This window comes from Ursus maritimus, unplaced genomic scaffold, assembly GCF_017311325.1.
Source record: "Ursus maritimus isolate PB19 unplaced genomic scaffold, ASM1731132v1 scaffold_17, whole genome shotgun sequence".
NCBI lineage: Eukaryota > Metazoa > Chordata > Mammalia > Carnivora > Ursidae > Ursus > Ursus maritimus.
In genome coordinates this window covers 51,859,578-51,881,247 of record NW_024424119.1, presented here as the reverse complement: position 1 = coordinate 51,881,247, position 21,670 = coordinate 51,859,578, and the positions used below count along the sequence as shown (strand labels likewise).

At 50.1% G+C, this 21,670-nt stretch overlaps 1 protein-coding gene across 1 annotated transcript in view; it reads right to left on the bottom strand.

The window, feature by feature from the left end:
- Nucleotides 1-19,807, bottom strand: part of RALGPS1 (Ral GEF with PH domain and SH3 binding motif 1) — a 252,288-nt gene extending 232,481 nt beyond the window's left edge. Inside the window, exon 1 of the mRNA XM_040631909.1 lies at nucleotides 19,741-19,807. The gene's annotated coding sequence lies outside the window, so the exon portion shown is untranslated. The remainder of the gene's footprint in view (nucleotides 1-19,740) is intronic.
- Between the last annotated feature and the right edge of the window lie 1,863 nt (nucleotides 19,808-21,670).

The following is a 21,670-nucleotide window of genomic DNA, read 5'->3' as shown; positions in this document are numbered from 1 at the left end:
CATGACAAGAGAGAAGGGTTATTAATAAGCAAAAAACTTTGAGGAATTTCCACTGCAGAAGAGATAGGACCGCAAGGAGGGGAACCAGCCTCTGGAGCAACGGGAAGGCCTCCCAGGAGTTAGATGGATGGAACCCTCCAACAGACAGCCGATGAGAAACTCAGAGACTTCAAAGCAGGGAATCCAGAAACTGAGGCTGAAAGTAAGGCCAGCTCAAGAGCTCAAAGCAGCAGCATGAGACTGGCTCAAGCTGCAGAGCTGTCTCAGACCAGACACACCAGCTCGTGTGCACTGGGAGTCGGGGCCAACCCAGCCAGGCGCTCGATGCCAGAAGCCACCAGCTTGTTGGATGGACCATGCTCAGATCAGCTCAAGCCAGACTGAAGTGACTGACCCAAGCGCGTCCCCACGGCAGGAGGGCATAGGAGATAGCCAGCCTGATGTTCCTTGTGGATCCAACTTGCTCCTGTTCCAGGCTGAGGTGGGCTTCACTCCTTTCAGGGTATGCCTGGCACTCTGCGGGTTTTCACCAAGGGGAACCCAACACGGAGCCCAATCTGCTCAGCCTGGCCCCAACCAAAGACCTTGGCTCTCCCCAGTTGCCTGACACCATAAATTCTCAAGTCACATGACCCTTCAACATAGGTGCCACATTTTATTCTCACACTCTCTTCCATGACTGGTCATTGGCTCACTCCTGCATCTGAAGGACACCGCCAGCTCTGCCCATTTCTCCAGCATCGTTGGGGGTGGGGTGCACTTAGGTGCCCCTGTTCACACACCACCAGCAGCACACCCAGGGCACAGCAGCTGTGCAAAGCTGGGCTAGGTGCTACATTTCTAGCTCATTTCATCTTCACAACAACCCCATAAAGGGGAGATGCTTCTACTCCTAGAAACTGAGGCTCTGAGAGGTGATGTAACTGACTGCTACTTGAGTGATGGGGCTAGGGAGTTCAAAACCTGGTCGACACCAGCGCCTGGGCCTGGGTCTCCTCCAAGAGCCCACGAGGACCCAGCAAGAAAATGCATGTAAAACACTCCGCCCAGGCCAGCCCCAGACCAAGCACTCAATCAAAGTTATTAGTTACTATGAGTGTTAATCTAATCCTACAGTTCTATTCATTTATACCTATTTTTTTTCCTAAAATAATGAACAAAAAATTAACCTCAAGAAAGCACAGCATCATGCTGTGAAACCACAGGCCCCCCTGCAGGAAAGAGGTTCCCAGCAGTGTGAGTCCAGGTGTCTAAGGGCAGGGCTCCTCCTCCAAGAGGCCTGATCTGCCCACCCACACCCCTCTGGCCCCCCTAGAGACAAAGCATATCAGCCACAGTGTGCACCCCTTATGCTTCCTACGGGCAGCCTGGGCTGGAAAGGAGCACTTGTTTGACATCTGACTCCTGCATGTCTTGCCATGGACACAAACAGCCTAACTTATGGGCAGTGACTCTCAGGTAAGTGATATTTCACATGCTAAGAAACGACAGGACCAAGCAGAACAGAGTATCCTTTCCGGGGCCCAGAGAAACCCTCACCCATCCACCTTCAGTCCCCAGCTCCTCATTAGGGACCACTCTCCCATTTAGGGAGTCAGCCTGGCCCAGGCCCCTCCCTGAGACCTGCTCCTGCACCCCACGGGAGGGCCCCTGATGACGGCGACCACCCCTCCCAGGCCAGACTGACTGGACCAGAGTGGCCAGTTGATTCTCCTGAGACACCAGTCTCTGCTGGTCAGCCAACCTGAGGCACTGTGTCCTCGCTTCTAGGGGGTGGCCAGATCCTGCCTGGTGCAGGGAGAGTCGGCCAGGGTGTGAGGGGAGCAGATGCACGGGGAAGCTGAAGGCAGAGTCTGTGTCTGAAAGAAAAGGAGAGCAGCGGACCCGGCTCCCACCCTGGGGCTCTGTGGTCGATGCCTCTTTTTCAGCGGCTGGTAGTTAGAGTGCCTTTCCAAAAGACCTTGACCAGGGCTACTTCCTAAACACCAAGTTCATGCCAAGCCACCAGAAACCTGACCCTGAAAACACAGGGGGCTCATCTGAACGGGGAAACATACGCATGTTCATTCCCTCATCAAGCTCCTACTTCATGCGGGAATCATTCTAGCTAGGAGTTTCTAACGATTTTTGTGCCTTGGACCCTTTTGGCAGCCTAGTGAACCCTCTAGGTCCCTCCACACAGGAATGTTTTTACATACATAAAATAAAATTACATAGGAAACCAATTACACGGGATTACCCAGGAAACCAATTATATTAAAATACAGTTATTAAACTATTTTTAAATACTTTATAACATGATAATGTATATTTCTTCATGTAAGGGAATATATATATATATTTTTTATTGTTGCATTAAATAACAAGATCTGTTGGCAGGTTTAATAACTACCATAATTTGAAAGTAGTTATGAGCACGGATATTCTAAGAGGCCAATGACTGTTAAGTGATATGAAAATACCTGTGATTTTTATTGGTGACAAAGTCCCAAGTACTATTATTATTACTGTCTATATTAGTAACTGAGGGAAATGCTAAATTTCAGTTAGAAGTTGGTGAAAATAAAGATGTCGTATTTTCCCATCAAAATTCAATGATGCCTGGGGGCGCCTGGGTGGCACAGTGGTTAAGCGTCTGCCTTCGGCTCAGGGCGTGATCCCGGCGTTATGGGATCGAGCCCCACATCAGGCTCCTCTGCTATGAGCCTGCTTCTTCCTCTCCCACTCCCCCCTGCTCATGTTCCCTCTCTCGCTGGCTGTCTCTCTGTCAAATAAATAAATAAAATCTTTAAAAAAAAAAAAAATTCAATGATGCCTGGTCCAGAGGCCCTGTTCCAGGCACTGGGTACATGAAGCGAGCAGGCCCTGCTCCCACAGAACTTACATTCCAGTGTAGAAGTCAGAAAATACACACAAGGATACAAAGAAGATAACTTCAGATACTGAGAAATATCTCAAAAAACTAAAATAGGGTGGAAGATAGTATTTGCCAGGTCATCACAGAAGGACACTCCGAGGATGTGAGATTTGAACTGAAAGCTTGGGAAGGAGTCAGTCCATAAAAACCACCGTGTGTTCTTTGCAGAGGGCACAGCAAGTGCAAAGACCCCAAGAAGCACCTGAGCTTAGCAGACCTATGATGGAGGCAGATGGAACCACGCGGGCAGAAGGGAGCAGACAGCCAGGCTGGGGCCAGAGCATGAAGGGCCTTGCATGCCGTGCAGAGTGTGTGTGTTTCGTCTGGAGTGCAGTGGGAACCCTCTGCTGTACCGGAGGACTTTGGGCAGGCGAGTGACAGGATCTGACCTTAACTGTTTTTGAGGTCACTTTGGCTGCTGGGCATAGAACTGGATGAAGAGAGACGAAGTCGGAGCCTTGGAGGCAGCAGGGGTAAGAGAGGACGGAGGCATGGACTGCTGGCCACAGGGATGGGGGATGGATCTGGGAGGGGTTCTGGAATGAAACAGACAAGACCTGGTGATGGACCACATGTGAGGGGAGAAAAAAAGGGGAACCAAGGATGACTTCTAAGCTTGGGGCTGTCACTAGTGGGTAACAGCCACATGTCGCTCAGCTGTTCATTCATTCACTTGTCGCCCATCCACTGAGCCTACTGGTAGACCAGTTCTGGGCATCCAGAGTCAAAAACGACACAACCCTGCCTTCCAGGGTCATGCAGTGTAGTGGGGAGAACAGCCAGTAAGTAGATACCCAAGGGACACACGCTCTAACAGATCACAGGTTCACCCTGGGGATCAAAGAGGACATCACTGAGAAGAACCCTTGAGCCGGCTCTCAAAGGACCAAGTGGGAGTGTCTCAAGGAAGGGGCCAAGGAGGGTACCCTGAGCGAGTGTGGAAGCCCAGGGCGGGAAAGGCCTAATGACACGCCGGTGCACCGGGAGCACAAGGGAGCAGGCTCCCCTCCTCACCAGACTCCAGCCCGCATCCATCCTAACACACAGTGGTCAACAAGCTAGGCAGGGACCCCCAGAGAGTTTGTTTTAACGGATGGCCCTGACTGAAGCCACAGCCACAGCGTCTTATCTCCTGGTCACTCCCTCATCTGCTCAGCAAACCTGGCGAAACTTCCCAAGCCCTGCTCTGTGCAGAGGATTCAGACCAGTCCTTGGCCTCAAGGAGCTCACACACCATTATCTGCTCACCACTGTCATCATGACAATTTATTAGACACTCTACTCCAGGCTCTGGCTAGGGATCTCCATGCATTAATTTTTTTTTTTCTGGTGAGGAAATGGAGGTGCAAAGAGATCTGTAACTCGGGGACGCACTTTTACAGGCCTGCACCGACCATGGCCCCTGCTGGACAGGAGCAGTCTGGCAGGCAGGCAAGAGCCCCAGCTCTTTCAGCTTGCCATTTGAATCCGAATCACACCAAAACCCCATCTTTCCATCCTCCTCCGACTCTCTCACCTCACACACACACACACACACACACACACACGTGCGCGCACTGCTAATGCCTCCTTGGAAACCAAAACACTGCCGAAGAGCAAGCAATTCTCATGATGTAACTTCGCAAGAACGTGGCAATTGTATCAGGACCACAGAACAATCCCTCATCTCTTGTTTCTGTATGACAGACTCTGTTCTCGTGTGTGGGCTCCCGGAGAGGGGAGGAAAATCCCATATGCCACGTTGGTTTCCTTCCAAACTTTCAGAATTCTCCTTCAACGTCGCAGGTTCAGGAAACCAAGAAAATAACACGAGACAGTCTGGTGCAGACCACTGTTGAGAAGGCAGAATAACCAGTTTTTCCTAAGCGTATGGAGGTTGTTTCAAAGAAAATACACACATCCAGGAATGTTCAATTACAAGAGAGTGATCTCTTCCAAATGTTTCAGACAAGCGTGGAAACAGATCTCGGGCCCTGCTGCAGAGCCCGCTTCCTCAGTGCGGACTGGACTGCTCTCCGTAGACGTGGTAGAAGCTGGCTCCACCTTCGTGTGTCTTGAACAGAAGCCGTGACAAGACGAATAAGAAGGAAACAAAGAGGGTGGTGGGCAGAACCACCCCTCCATCACTTCAGGAGCGGTGTCTGTATGTCTGTCCACACACACACACACACATACACACAGAGCCACAGCATGCAGATTTCCAATTACCAAAAGGCTTCCCCCAAAGGTAACCATCACTCTAGTGCTGGGCCACTGGCCAGCAGCTCCAGAAAGTCCCCCTGTGTGGGCTGGCAGGGCTGTTATCTCTACCTCCTCCTGACCCTCTCCAAACTGGCCAAACCTCTTTTCCTGGCAAGCAGCAGCGTCTGGCGGCTTTCAAAGAGAGGCCCGGCCACGTAAGCACATGTCAGACTTGAATGCCATCACTCACTGCAGCGCTCCCCGCTGCTCCCACCCCGCACCCCGTCCCTTCCAAACCACCCACCAGATGTTCAACCTCCAACATCCCACCTTCTCACTGAGGGGGGGAGAATGGGCTGGGGAGGCGCCACCATGGCTGTGCCTCTGTGGAGGAGAGAAAGCAGCAGAGCGTGGGAGAGAGGGCTGGCTTTAGGGATGGAGGTCCGCAGATCTCACTAAAAAGGGATGAAACTGAGCGAACCCAGAGAAAAGGACGAGGAGGGCATCTCCTTGGGGAAAGGAAGCACCTATATTTACGGAGCTAAGCTAGGCACCACCAACAGGCAGCAATCCACAAATTCAGGTGACAGGCGCGGACTGAGTGCCGCCCCCCCACCCCCAGTCCACACAGGGTCTGCTGAAGCCAGGGAGGCAGAAGTGGATGAGGCCCATCCTCATTCTCAGAAACCTTAGTCCAGCCCAGGGGCACCTAACCTTTCCAAGGAGGAGGACTTCCTGAATTTCTTATACAAAAGTAATACAGATGCATGCTGAAATTGTAAAAACTGAATAAAAAGGTATAAAATAAAAAAGGAAAGTCTCCTCTCCCCACAACACCTAGTCTCTGTCCCCAAGGTCACACAGCATTTATGCACACATCCACACACGGAGATACAAGTAAATGCACAGATAGGTACGTAAATGTATTTCAGAGTCTATCCTTTCAACACTAAAAAAAAAAAAAAAATTAGTTCTATTTTTGGTATCTGTTGACTAAGAAAAAACCCTTGGTAACAAAAAGCTGTTATAAATCACCAACACACTTAATCTGTGGTCTAATAATCACAGCATTACCAAATCCGCTTGGAACGCAGCAAGGTGTATTCACAGCACCCATTCTTCAGCCTGACAGAGCTCGGAGCACACGTGGATTTGGGGAGGCCTTCCAGCAGCCTGGAGTTCAACACCCTCCGCCCCCCGCCGCTTCCCAGCTGCAGGTGAAGGCCTGGTTGAAGCTAAGAACAAGACAGCTACAGAGCAATGTCTGGGGCAGGAGAGCAGATAAATCAGGACCTGAATTCTCACCTGTCACTTACTGCGCCCTGGGCAAGCCGCTTGAGCTGAGCAAGCTCCACCTTCCTTGCCTGTTAAACAGGGAGAATCGTGATACCCACCTCGCAGATTGTCCAAGGGGTCCCTAGGATGCTGTCGGCTAGGAGTGGCTGGTAAATGACACCTAGCACCCCTCACCAGCACGCTTGTCCCCTGGGGCGGGGCAGGCACGGGCAGGGCAGGCACCGGCAGGGCTCTCTTAGCTCAGACCACAGGACATCACATTGAAGTTGAGGCACCAAGAGAAATGTGAGTGAAGAATATGCACTTCTCATAAAACCAGGGAAGGTTCTCAAAAGAAAACCAATCCTTTGGTTAGCTGGATAGCTTTCTAAGACCCTCTATGAAAAGGCCACTAGAGCTTCCCCATCCCTCATGCACGCACATACAATTACTCTTGAAACCAAAGGCTCCTCCCTTCCGAAACAAGGCTGCAGAACACAGGTGGAGGGGAGAGGTCCCTACATGCAGCCACCAGCTGGTAGGCAAGGCCTGATTTCACCATAGCGGGGGAGGCCGACTTGAGGGAAACAAGAGGCCTAGGGATCCCTGTGGGTGAGGGCTTAAAGGGAGCATCGGGAAATGGGGGTAAAGCAGAGAGCAAAAATGAGGGTGGTCTACCTGGGGCATACCAGACTCCCTCAACAGCCCTGGGAGCACCCTGGAAAGCTTTCTGCATATTTGGGATCATGGTATCCAGACAAGGGCCCCAGTACCCGCTCCCTCTCCCCGACTCTGCACAGCCCTCATCAGCCACCTACTTTATTTTCATTAAGGTCCCAGGAGCATACACTCTGGGGAGGGCAGGCAGTGTTGCCTGGAACTGGACGAATGGTGTCCACCTGGGCAGCCATCAGCAGAAACAACCCTCCCTGTGGAACACGCCCGGCCTCACCACAGCCCCCAGGTCCAGACAATCCAGCTTCTGCTCGAGGGCAGCGCCCTCCTCATACTCTCCCTGTTGCACCCCTACCTCACGGTTGGTTCTTGACACAAACAGAGGGACCCTTCTAAAATACCAACCAAACACTCACAGGACGTACACTAAGGAGGGTGAGCTCTCCTGCAGGTAGAGCATACCCAGCTGCATCCCAGATCTTTCTCCAGAAGGAAGCCAGAGGAATGCCTGAGTGGTAAGAGAAGGCGCTCCATGTCCCAGGCAGTGGCTCATCCAGAAGCAGGCAGCGGGAAGAGGAGAAAGAAGTCAGCCGGCGGCATCAGCGAGGGCAGCGCCACTTGGGGCGGAGCTGAGGACAGCCTGGGGCTCCGGAGAGCCGGCTCGCAAACGGGCGGAACAGGGAAAGCGGGAGGTGGAGACTGGGGTTTTCTGGGAACTGGAGGTGACTCCTGAGTATGTTCTCAGGCTGAAAATTAGTAGCAGAGGGCAAAATATTAAAAATGCCAGAGAAAGGGGGGATGCCTGACAGCACATCTCAGAGAGGATGGTAAGGTGGGACCGTGGTAGCTGCTCCCCCTGCCCCCACAGGATGGGGGAGGATGGTGACCGCTACTCAGCCCTTTGCTAGAGCAGGGAGGCCCTGGGGAGACTGGAGAGCCTGGCTGGCACAGGGGGCACCCATGCCGGGACACAGGGGCTCGGTGAAGCAAAAGCACAAGAACCAGACCAACGATCTCCTAGTGAGGACTTGATGTGACCCTTGATGGGAACAGGGAGCTGTCCCAGGCCGGAGGACACCGATAAGGCCCCACAACTAGATGCAAGAAGGGATCCTAGACTGAGACAGGAACAGAAAAAGAACACCGGGAGGGAAACCGGTGGCATCTGAAAAAAGTCGACAGTCCAGCTCATAGCATCGCACCTGTATCAACTTACCTAAGTTAATCTGATAACTGGATTAAGCCTGTGTACGCTGTTCACACGTAAGCTGCAGGAAGGGTACATGGAAATGCCGTGTACTACTGTGCAACTTTTCTGTAAGTCTCAACTGATTTCAAAATAAAAAGTTATATTTAAAAATTTAAATTTGCCCCCCCACAACACGCGTGCGCGCGCGCACACACACACACACACACACACAAAGCAGGCCTAACACTGGGCTCACCATTTCCTATGCCAACCATTACCTGAGAGGTGCAGCTCTGGGGGGCTGAGGGTCAGGCATTTTACACTTGTTACCCGTGGGCCAAACATACCTTTTCTATGGTAGACAGAGGATGGGGCTGGAAGACAGTTTACTGTGAGGAGCAGGGGGTCCCCTTCCCCTTCCTAGTCCCTGTCAAGGGCAGAGGAATTACTGGTCTGACTGGTACCAGTCCAGGTCACTGACAGCCACGTCTGTTTGGAGCATTCCTAAGTACCCAAACGTCACACACCCGTTCAAGGCCCCTCTTCTCTCTGCCGCTGCCGTGAGACCCGTGGGACTCGCACATGCACCCCTACATGTGCCTGCCTGGCCTGTTCCTGTACGCTGCTGGCCAGAGGAAGGTTAAGACCCCAGGCACAGGTCAAGCTCCGGGGGCGGGGGAGGCCGCCCTGGGCGGGGAGCTCCTCACTTGCCTCAGTCATCTTCGAGCAGAGAGCCCTGTGCCAGATACCAGCAGCTCGTCATGGGGGTAGGGTAATCTGATTCTTTGCTGCTCCTCCTTGTCATGAGGTCGAACTTTAGCCATATCAAGGTGAAGAACAGGTTGCCAGAACAGGACACCCACACCTCTTGGGCCTTCCTGACAAACACCACTGCGTCCTGACTCATCACGCACAGCCTGGCACTTCCCAACTAAACAGGAAGGAAGTTGTCTGAGAGCAAGACGGCGTGGGTGAGGTCCGGCCAGAGAAGGACAGGGAAAACCACCTGGGCAGCAGCACAAAGCCCAGGAGGAACAGGGGTGCACCCCAGGAGGTGGGAGCAGGCAGGTGGAGAACATCATCCTTGGATTGAGGCCGTCTCCAGGTGCCATTCCACATTCCACGGGGGACACTGCAGCGGGTGGCGTGGGGTGGCGGTACCAAAGCGCACAGAGGAAATGGCATTTTCCCATCAGACCATATAAGCAGATCTAAGTTCCAAGACAATGAACTGGGTCCACACATCTGCCTTCCCCTCTCCAAACCTTGTTGAGATGAAAAAACAAGAAGAATAAGAAATCTGTTACAGTGTTGAAATACAGGGAAGGATGACATCACCAAACCAGAAATTCAGAATTCCTAGAAGATTTGAGGCAAATGGAACTGGACTGAGGAGAACCTCTGAGTGTTAGACATCTGGCCACAAAATCAACGGTCTCTCCCGTCCAAACAACACCCGGCTAGAAAATGCAGCGGCCTGAGAGCCTACTAACCAAACGTTACCCAGAGATAAACTTGAAAAGAAATGTACAGGAATCATTTGAAGCAAACTGTGATATTTTCCTAATGAAAAATAAGACAAATCAAAGGAGAGACGTTCCACTACTCTGAATAAAGAGACAATATTGTAAAGACATCAATTCTCCCCAAATGATCTATAAATAAAATACAAAGTCACTCTAAATCCTAAGCGGATTCATTTTGGAATTTAACAAATTGATTTAAAGTTTCATCTGGAAGAATAATTTTTAAAAGCTAAGAAGTTTTGAAAAAAAAAGCAGTAGGATGAGAAGTGACCCGTCCTGCCAGGAAGCCACGGAGAGATGAACGGATTAGCAGGACGGAACACTGTCCAGATCACAGGGTCAAGTACACGTGAGACTTAATATCTGGTCAAGATAGCAATGCGGGGGCGCCTGGGTGGCTCAGTCGTTAAGCGTCTGCCTTTGGCTCAGGGCGTGATCCTGGTGTTCTGGGATCAAGCCCCGCATCCGGCTCCTCCACTGGGAGCCTGCTTCTTCCTCTCCCACTCCCCCCTGCTTGTGTTCCCTCTCTTGCTGGCTGTCTCTCTCTGTCAAATAAATAAATAAAATCGTTAAGAAAAAAAAAAAAGAGCAATGTGAATGGTGGGGAAGGACGGATCATGTAATAAATGTTGATGAAACAATCTACTATTCATTTGAGGGTAGAAGGATTTGTTTAAAATCTTACCCAGTATCTTAAGAAAAACAAATGAGCACAGAGAAAAAGAGAGAGAGAGAGAGAGAGGCAAACCAAGAAACAGACTCTTAACTAGAGAAAGCGCACTGACAGTCACCAGAGGGAAGGTGGGTGGGCGTGAACTAGTTGACGGACGTGAAGGAGGGCACTTGGATGAGGAACGGGTTTTGTACGTGTTGAATCACTAAATTGTACACCCGAAACTAATATTATGCTGTATGTTAACTAACTGGAATTTAAACAAAAACTTCAAAAAAAATAAAGATAAAAGTAAAAATAAAAAATTTTACCCAGTATCATATATAAGAATAATATTTTGATAGAGATTTAACCAAATGTAAAATCCCCATAAAAATACCAGAGGAAACATTAATCATTACTTTTTAAATAACTTTGGGCTGAGGAAGTCCTCTCTACGGTGATACAAAAGCCAGAAAAACAAAGGAAACCACTGGCAGATTTAACTACATTAAAAGTGAAAACTCTGTGTAAGAAAAGACATCACGAAAAAGATGTAAGACAATGAAAACACCAGGGAGGGGGTGTCTGAAACGTCACATGAGAGAATGAAGCAAGATCCTTAGTATGGAAAGAATCCCGCCAAGAGCCCGGCTCAACGCTCGGCAGGCATGCTGCCTCGGCCGGGGGCCTGTCCTCTATGCCCCAGCTTGTCACCTGCAAAGAGAGGCACTACCAGCAGCACATTTCTCATGGGTGTGAGGACTACACGAGATGCTGTTTTGTGAAGCACTTCCCCCAGAGTCTGAGCAAAGCAAGGAAATCATCAGACAGGCAAGGCAAGAGTATGTTCCAGCAAGGTCACTGGCCGCACCACCACCTGCAAAGAAGGGAAGAAAACACCGGAAGACCTTATCGGTGTGTTTCAGTGCGGGCAGCTGGGGCACATCCATGCGGGGGACCCCAAGCCGTGGTTTAAAATGATGAGATAGATCAGTATCCACAGACAGACAAGGATGTCCACCAATTCAGGACACGGCAACCGTTATTAACTGACTGGCAAGTAGGTGCTGAAAGTCTAGTATGTGTCAGGTACCGTTCAGGGGCTGGGCACAGAGCAGTGAAGAAAAAGCTGGAAGCCCCCCGTACATTCTAGTGGCAGACAATAGATAAAGCCTGCAGTGAAATACATGGAGTGTCAGCTGGTGGTACGAGAGGAAAAAAGTAAAGCAGGGCTAGGGGCTAGGCTGAGGGGAAGAGGGGTGACAATTTTAAATGGGGAGGTCTGAGAAGTGCTGAGAAAGTGACATCTGGACATGTTTCCAAACATTTACGCACTAATGTGGACACATTCCAATATTAATACCACTACCTCTGAAAGGTTTACAGCACTTTCAGGACACCTGGATGGCTCGATAAGTCAAGTGTCTGCCTTCAGCTCAGGTCATGATCCCGGGGTCCTGGGATCGAGTCCTACATGGGGCTCCCTGCTCAGCGGGAAGCCTGCTCTTCCCTCTGCCTGCTGCTCCCCCTGCGTGTGCTCTCTGACAAATAAATAAAGTCTTTTAAAAAAAAGTGTACGGCACTTTCACTTTCTACTTTTTGTACACGTCAGTATTGTTTCTTTTAAAATTAGTGATAAAATAATGCTGTGAGCAACACAGCACTAGGGGGAAAACTGAAAGTGAACTTCCCCAGACAAGCACTCCGGGATGGCTCACAGCCAGGTATTCCAGACTGAGGAGGGTGGAGTTGGTGCCTGGTGCTTTGGCACCACCTGGTGGCCATTTCCAACCACGTCAAGGAGAAAAGAGGCAAGGTACAGAATTGTACAAAACGCCACCTGCCCTGTGGACAGGGACTGGAAGGAAAATGGACAGCACAAATGCACCCTGATTTGTTGGGATGACAGAGTCATGGTGAGATTTATTTAGCTTGGATTTTCTATCATAGTTTTATAATGTTTCATTCATTTATGTGTAACTTCAATGGAGCCGTCCTATGGAACAGCCAAATGTACTGGAGGGACAGAAGTGGAGAGAGGTGGGGTGGGTGGCACAGAGCCATAAAACCAGGCCATCTGCACATGTATCCCCAAGAAGGTTGGGGAATTCAGAGTGACCACCTCAGGTCACTCGATCCGTGGAAGAGGAGGGGTCTTCCCCAGTGGGAGTGCCTAAGGGACAAGGTCCCAAGAGTCTGGCTGGGATACGCAGCCACATACCTGCCCTCAATGAATCATCACTAACTGAGCATGTGCACAGACCACTAAACCAGTGCCTCTTCCCCAAAGCCCAGAGGAGACTGAGGGATAACCCCCGGGTGACGGGGAGGTGACACTGATCACAGAGGACTCCGCCTGGGACGCTTATCCCTTCTCCACCCTCCTGGTCCTCAGTCTATGGAGAGCCCCTCCACTGAGTGCCCTGCTCTTAGCCCGCCCAGCACCTGTCACCCTGACAGGGAGTCAGTCGCTGCTTTCCCTGGGCATGTCCCCGCTCAGCCATGACTCACTCTGTAAGGTGAGTCACAGCTATCTCATTCACCGCCAGAGACAACACCTGCAAGTCCACTGCCCTGGGTTTGAACGCAGCTCTGCTACCTACCACCTCTGTGACAGCGGGCAAATGCCGCTCTAAGCTTCAGTTCTCCCCCTTACCCACCTCGTGTAGCCATTGTGAGAACTAGCAGCACCAGCTCACACTCAGGAGTGCTAAGGGGTGCCAGGTGCTCGTCTCAGGGCTCCGCAGGTCCTAAGTCCCTGAGCTGAAGAGTCTCCGTGGGGTAAGTGTTGTTACAGTGTCCGGCATAGGAAGTTCTCAGTTATTTGAGCCTCAGTTCCCAGCACAGTACCCAGCAGTCGGCTGTGTTCTCAATAAAAACGGATTAACTACTCCCCAACCTACTGTGAAAAGGGGCAAGGTGAGAGCTAGACTGCGACACTTAAGTCACCCCAGCAGCACCACCAGCCCCCAAAAAGGTTCAAGGACTGCACTAAAGGACTTCAAGGAGACAGGCCCTCCGGCGGGTACAATCACCCCTGCAGCACTGGGGAGGGTGGGGGAAGGAAGAAGTAGTACAAATACTTGGGGCTGATGCCGGAGTTGGAGTGGAGTGGGGGACAGCGACACTCTGGCCTCAGGCTCAGGGTCAGCTCAGGCAGGACCCAGGTGGAAGCCACCCCCTGGGAGCGGCTTCAGCTAAAAGCAAGTGAGACTTGCCTTAACAATCCCTCCAGCGGGATCGCTCCCAGGCTCCCTACGGACACCTTCAACACACCCAACCAGTAATGGCCCCATTTGAACATCGCGTCCTATCCTTACTGTCCTTGCTTTCCATGTGCTTCCTTCTGATTCCTTGCATTCCAACCTGCTCTCAAGTGGTCAGGGCTGTGGTTCCCACAGGGGAAGGAAAGAGGGGGCTGAGAGGTACCAAACCCATTGAGAACCACAGGCCCTGCCTGCAGGGGAGCACCTTCTGTGTGGGGAGTGCGTAGTCTCTGCCAGCCCCTTGGAAGTGGCAGCCAGCCACTGAAGGAGAGATGCGCAGACAAGAACAGGTGCCAAAATGTTTCTGGAGCTCACCAGCGGCCACGCCTATCCTGCTGTCTCTCACAGCCAGGTGTAAACAGGGGCCGTGAAAGCATCCTCCTCCCTCCTCTCCTTCTGGCTCCTTCCTGCTCTCCTTCCCAGTCTCATTTTAGATGTTACTTCCTCCGGGAACCCTTCTGTGACCCCGTTATGTCCTACAGGCCTTTAGAGCACCCAGACTTCTCTTCCATGGCACTCATCACGGTTGTCCTGAATCATGTGTTCGTCTTCCTCCCTGGACCAACACTCAGCTCCCTCTCCAAGACATCCAGTAAGAGGGTCATGCAAGCTGCGACAGGAGCCGGTCCATGGCTTCCATGGCTCACAAACCCTTTCCGAGCAACCTTTGTGCTGTTGTCTATTTATGTTTAGGCTCCAGAACGAGATGCTCAAAAGTCAGAAGGTGCCAGATGTTACAACTGATGGCCTGAACCTTCAGCTTACAGAAAGGGAAACTCAAGTCTCCTTGCTTAAACAGTGACATTTATAAAGACGGCCTCAAAAGAAAAGACGGAAAGGAAGGTACAGTTACTTATCTGTGTTGTTTCTTGATATTTAAGTATTTTTAAATTATACTTTATTGGACTTCCTGTTTAAACTACAAAAGCAACAGATCCGTGTTGCTATAAGCCAAACCCAATAGGATGTACAAATAAAAGCCATCAACCCACCCTCCCCCTATCGCTCTCCCCGTTCCAGCCACCAAAGGTGATCGCAGCAAGCAGCAAGCAGCAAGGTGTATTCCTCCAAGTTTTTCTGCCAAGCAACAAAAATACACGTAACCAAATGGGACTCATACCAGAAACCAAAGTCATACTGTGGGGCCCAGGCAGATCTTGTCACTGGTGAAGCCGTAGGAATGAAAGAATAAGGACACACGGGGCCTGTGGCTAACTACACGACTTAGAGCTTTCCATTTTGAACATTTGTAAAGCACTAATTGGCCAGCAAAGCAACCAAGAGGGAGATTAGACAGTGCTCTTTGGGCTGGGGAGCAGAGTTGATAAAAGTTCAGATTTGGGAGCCCTAGTCACATCCTGGGCCCAGCATCTACTGGCTGGGTGACCATAAGAAAGCTATTTAGGCTCTGTGCTTCAATTTCCTCCTCTGAAAATAGGTGATCCAACGGTACTACCTTGTGACTTGTTGTGAGAAGAGAGTCAGTTCGCTGTGTGACGCACTTAACACTGTGCCCAGCACACAGAATTCTCTGCCACCACGGGTCACCAGTTTGCACCCCCTGCTGGAGACGTCATCACGCAATTTATCTTTGAACCTACCACCGGTTGCGGCCTTCTCCCAGGTCAAAGAAGAGAAAGCCGGCTCCTTTATAATCACTGCCTTCTGCATTGCTGACAGCTGCTCCCGTTCCTCCCACCTTTTTGCCACTATGAACAGCGGTGCAGGAAACAGCTTTTGCCGTTTTTTTTGCATTGCTTTTGCATTGGTGCTTTATTTCTACAGGACAGACTCCTAGAAGTATACTGACGGGTTTCCAGATTAGGGGTATTTTAATATTAGATATTTTCAGATTATGTTCCCCAAAATTTAGAACAATTCATACACCTACCAGCAATGTAAGAGAGGACCCACTTCCCCATTTACTGGCTACAGCTGGTTTTATCAATCTTTATAATTTTTTGCCAATTAAAAAGGTAAAAAAGAAAACTCGTTCTAATTCACATTCTGCTAGTGATTATCTTCTGAGGCAGAGAGCTCAACTTCTTTCCTTCCCCCTTTCTTCTTTAGCACAAGAACGCCTGTTTTTAGCTAAGCACACCCTATGCTTCCTTGCAGCTCAGTGTGGCTAATCTCTGCTCAATGAGGTGTAAATGTTAGTGCTGTGTGAGACTTTTGAGAAGTGTCTGGAAGGGAAAGGGCAAACCCTTTCCCTCCTCCCTGTCTCCTTCTGGCTTGTGGAATGCAGATGTGATGACTGGAGCTCAGCAACCATCTTGAATCAGAAAGCAATCAGCTATAGATAGAAGAGCAGCAAGACATATAAGGAACCTGGGTCTGGGATGACTTTGATTCCACCATTACCAGCCTACACTGCCCAGCTCTTTACTTTTTCATGAGATGAAAACATATAAACCCTTATTAAGCCATTGTTATGCAGGGGCTATCTACTATATGCAACCAAATCTTGTCCTAATATGCCTTCTGATCCCCAAAAGTCAAAACTGAACATTTTTCCTTCCAGAACACAAGTAAACAACTATGCCTCTATGTTTCATTTGTTGTATTTATTTAGGTGTCCTCAAAGTGGACCGCTTACTTCCCCACTCTCGGCCCTTCTCCCAAAGCCTTAGGTTTTGCAAAGGTGGTTTAGAATTTTTATTTTCAGCCTATTATGTTTTCCCACACAGTTCTCCTGTAGCTTAAAAATTAAGAACTCAACACAACAAAAACCACCTCGCAGCAGCACTAGCCCCTGAAATTAAAGCATATGCACTGACAGGTACACTGCTTCCTACGCTCCTGCCCGTCTCATCATCCCTGCCCTGCTTTCACTGTCCTTCCACTGGACAGCTTGACCAGGCACTTTCTCAGCTACACTGAATAGATACTGTATGTTTTATGCCGTCTAGTGTCTGAAACCCCCTTCTGCTGCACTAACCCGTGAGTGGCATCTAGGGCCAGGTATACAGAAGGCCGCGGCCCCCCCTCCCGTGAACAGTCTGCAGACACCAGTCCACTGCCTTCCCGCCTCCAGGGTTGAACGTGGGAAGCCCAATGAGAGCCTAATTCTCTTTCCTTTCAAAACCTCCTCTTTCTTCTTACAAAGTTTTAAGATTTTTCTCTTTCTTCTTGGAGTTTAGGAATTTTACTAGAAAACAGGCTAAGTGTTGGCTTCATTGTGAACTGGATGAATCCACTGAATCTGAAGAATCATGTCTTTCTACAGTTCACTGAAATGTCCCTCTACTGCTTTTCTATTATTCCTCCATCTGTTCCTTTCTCTCCTTCTAGAACTTCTATTACCCCCACGCCAGGTCTCCCGGATAAGTCCTCTCCGTGTCTCACACGTTCATTCATTATTTTCATCTCTTTGTATTATTGCTCTGGGTTGTGAGGCATTTCTTCTCTTTGACCTTCCAAACCACTAATTTCAACTCTTCTATTGATCTTTGAATTCAAAAACCGTGTTTTTTTAGCTCCAGAAAGTGTCTGGTACACCTCCATCTCATCCCGCTGCAAGATCCTTCCTTGTGAATTCAAGTTCTTGAGTGGCCTCTCCATTCATCCTGCCTCAAAGAAGCGACCGCTCCAAGTGCGAAGCTTGGCTCCCTCCTTTCTATGACGGAGTCCCTGAAACCGTGTTGTCATTTGTCTTTGCCTGCTGGAGGACACAGCGTACCCCCTGTTTATGCAGCAGTAGCAAGCCTGGGGCTGGGACAGCCTGAGGCCCCTTGCGCAAGAGAGCTCAAGTGAAAGACGCTGGTGAACTGGGATCTTCCTGCTGAAAAGTAGGGAGGAGAGCCTCTGCCCTTGGGTCCCCAGTCTGGCGACGACGAGAGAGAAAAGTCCTCTCCCACCTGCAGAGGCTGGGAGCAATCCTGCCCAGACCCCCCATGAACCGCGAGTGGGCAGCCACAGCCCCTCTCCTGAAATCCAGTTTTTTTTTTTTTTGGTCCTTTTTCTTTTAATTTTTTTTAAGTTTATTTTTTAAATTTATTTTTAAGTAATCTCTACACTCAGCATGAGGCTCAAGCTCATGACTCCTAGATCAAGAGTCGCACGCTCTTCCGACTGAGCCAGCCAGGCACCTCATCCTGGAATCCAGTTCTGATAGGACCCAAAAGCACAGACAGTGGAGAAGAGCTCCATTTCTAGAACAAGACTGACCTTGAGTCCAATCTCGGCTCTGCCACCAACTTGCTGTGTGACTTCAGGGAAATCACTTCTGAGTCTGTTTTGTCATATGCTCCCACCTCTAAACCAGCAGTTGTTTCCAGCATCCTCCTTAGGGGAACAAATCCCACCACGCAGGTAAGCTTCAGGGAAGTGCTTCTAAGCACTACATGTAGTTAATCATGTAACAGCAAGCAAGACTGAGTCCCCGGGAGGAGAGCAACAGAAACTGCACCTTCTGCTTCTTTTGTGATAATGGGTTGACAGAAGGATAAGGCTACCAGAAGAATCTGAAAAATACTGTAATATTTTAGCTTTTAACATTTTTGTGACTGCTCCTACCTGAACAGAATCTCCCAGGATTCTCTTAGGCAAACACTCTCTGCCACTCCCCCTTTTATTCTTTTCTTTTTTTTTTTAAAGATTTTATTTATTTATTTGACAGACATAGAGACAGCCAGCGAGAGAGGGAACACAAGCAGGGGGAGTGGGAGAGGAAGAAGCAGGCTCATAGCCTCATAGCGGAGGAGCCTGATGTGGGGCTCAATCCCATAACACCGGGATCACGCCCTGAGCCGAAGGCAGACGCTTAACCGCTGTGCCACCCAGGCGCCCCTCCCCCTTTTATGTTGTCTCAAGACCTGAGGCCCATGGCCACAAAGGGAATGGATGCTGAGAGCCATAAAAGAGTCCAAGCTGGTTTCAGCCTAGTAACATTTATTGAGCACCTACTGTGTGTAAGGTACTGAGCAAGGTACTGCGTGAGACACAGTAAAGAGCAAGACACAACCCCTGCCTTACAAGAGCATGAAGTACAGTCACGAAGGTCAGACAGGGGGTACAGGTGCATCACAAAAGCACGATGCAATGCAGAATGCAGCCAGGGCCGTGAGGAAATCAAACATGTGTCACAAGGGTTTAAAAGGAAGGAAAACAGGGCACCTGGGTGGCTCAGCTGGTTAAGCGTCTGCCTTCGGCTCGGGTCATGATCTCAGAGTCCAGGGATCGAGCCCCACATCGGTCTCCCTGCTCAGCAGAGAGTCTGCTTCTCCCTTCCTCTGCCTCTTCCCTGGCTTGCGCACATGCTCTCTCTCTCACTCTCTCTCTCAAATAAATAAAATCTTTTAATAAAAGAAAATAAAAATAATGAAATGAAATGAAATGAGCTCCAGCAGCCGGGGAATGCGGAAAAACCCTCCCAGAAGAGGTGCCAGGTTAGGATGGGCAGACTCTCAGGGAGCAAGAATGGGGGCCGGTAGGGGAAAAGGGTGGCAGGGGGTTGACCTGTAGAGTGAAGTCTCTTGAAGACAATGACCACATCTTATCTGGCCTTCATCCTTCCTCCCACGGCCAAGCACCTCACACAAGAGCTGGCCCTTCTGATGAAGGGAGGGTCTGAGGCAAGGACAGCTGGAAGTGGTGGGTAGCTGAACTGGAAAGAGAGGACAGGGGTCTGTGGGGAGAGATGGAGACCTGACTGAGGCTGAGAGAAAGGAGGTCACCCCAGCTTGGGGAGTCAGACACAGAATGTCTGTCTTCTGACCACTGGAAGCAAAGGGGGTGACAGCACGACAGGGCAGCAACACAAGGTTTTGCACAAAGAGGAGGTAGAGGAAGAAAGGGAGAGCCCTTGATATAAGAACAAACAGAGAAAACCTCAGAGTTTAATCTGGCAAAGGAACCCCTAAAACACCCTGGGCACACATGGCCAAAGCTGCCTGATGCCCCGAATGCTGCCCTGCAGCTCCTCGGCCCCGCAGACGTTTCTCTGGCTGCAACCCCACCCGACCACCGGTCCCGGTGTGCCCCTTCCAGCCCCTGTCCATCACGGCCCTACGCTCAAGAAAGCACATTTCACTAAGGTCCATAAACCAACTTACCAGGAATACATGATGGGTTTCATAATCCCAGTCCAATAGGATATACCATCCCAGCACGTCTCTTTCCAAACAGAAGCCGCTGTGAAAGTAGGAGGAATAACTCCATTGACATCGATGTTCCAATACGGTAAGACTCGTTTTTTAAAGCTCAGCAAGGTCAGACCAACTTTAGCGCTCTAAGATCTGATTTCAACCTGTCCTTTGAAATGTCAAATACTTTTCCCATAGATCAATATTTGATATCACCATTAGCCTACCAGGTCGCAAAGCCTGTCCTAACTGTATCAAAGTCAACTTAAACATCTTCGGTCACTATTCTCCTTTCCCACCATGCTCTGGATACATGCTGTGGTAAGTACACAAGGGTTTGCCTGGGGAATCAATCCCAAAGAAAGCATTGGCTCCATGGGAAAATACATTCTGGCAGGCCCAAAATACAAGCCATGGCCTCAGGCACTACCCAGCAGGAAAGGAACTCAGGAGTGCCCAGAAACAAACACCCCTGCCCTCAGAGCACGGGGCTGTGGAAAAGAGAGTGTGTGACAAGGGAGGGAGTGCCTGGCATGCCCCGACTCCTTGGCGACCCGCTGACACAGACAAGCATCCCGCACACGGTGCCTGCAAAGGGCTCCCATCGCTGGTTTCTGTCCTCCAAAGCACCCTCTCTCTCCACACCTCCACACCTCACTCCACACCCGGTGGGCGACTATACCACCTCCTTCACTGAGGAAAGTTGACTTCAGCTCTCTTGGGCCCCTCCTTTAACCGAAATGTTTCCGCATCTTCTCCTGGTCCTCTGCTCCCACCTCTCAGAGAGGCAGCTAGCTGCCTGAGACCCAGGGACAACCACTGGCCTGGGCTCGGGGCTCAGCACCTCCCTTCCTGGCAACCCCAATCTCTTCCCTCTCTTGGTCCTACCCTCTACCTGAACACACCTGCAGCTCTCCCCAGTCTTCCACAGAGCTCTGACCCTTGAGCTCCAGGCTGCTTCCCACTGGACACCCTGGCCTCCTTAGTACCGCACTATCTCACTACCACCCACCTGGTAACACTCTACCTGACCAGTGGTGCTGCTCCCTCCCAGGCCACCAAGACCTCCCAATTTGCTGAGGCTAGTGGCCTCAGGCTCTCCCACCTCTTGGTAACTTTTGACATAGTTCACTAGGCCCTCTTTCTGGAAACTCAGCTCTCAGCCCCTAATAATGACTTTGTCGCTCTGTCTCCTCCCATCCCCTTAGTCTCTCTGGCCTCCTCCACTGGCTCCTTTCTTCTGCTGGCCCCTTGCTTTTGTTCTCTCACCTTTCAGAGTTCTCTGCAGCCCCTGCCCCTGGAGGCCTAACCCCTACTTCCCTCTCCAGCTTCACCACCTCCTGTGTCTTACACTTTACGCTCCAGCAACAAGGAAACCAACCCATACACAGAACACCCACTGAACTGCTTGAGGCTCACCCACTCACCCACCTGTTTCCCACCTGCTTCCCGCAGCCAGGCTCTGCTCAGGCTGCCCCCTTGGTACGACCCTGAGCCACAGCTCACCAGATTTCCCGATCCTTCACTACCAACAGTTGAGAAATATTAAGCCAACACCTCTAAAATACATATGCTTATTTGTAAATTAAATATACATTTTAATGTACCAACATGTTACATACATTATAAAACAAATGATCACAGCAATAAAGATGAAATAAGTTAAAATAATTATTTTATATTATTCATCAATACAAAAACTTTCATTCCCATTGTTTTAATAAGAACATGTGACTCATATGCTTCCTTTTTTCAGTGTTTTTTCAAGATTTTATTTATTTATTTGAGAAAGAGAGAGTGAAACAGAGAGCATGAGCTGGGAGAGGGACCAAGGAAGAAGGAGAAGCAGGCTTCCCAATAAGCAGAAAGCCCTACCCAGGGCCTTGAAATCATGACCTGA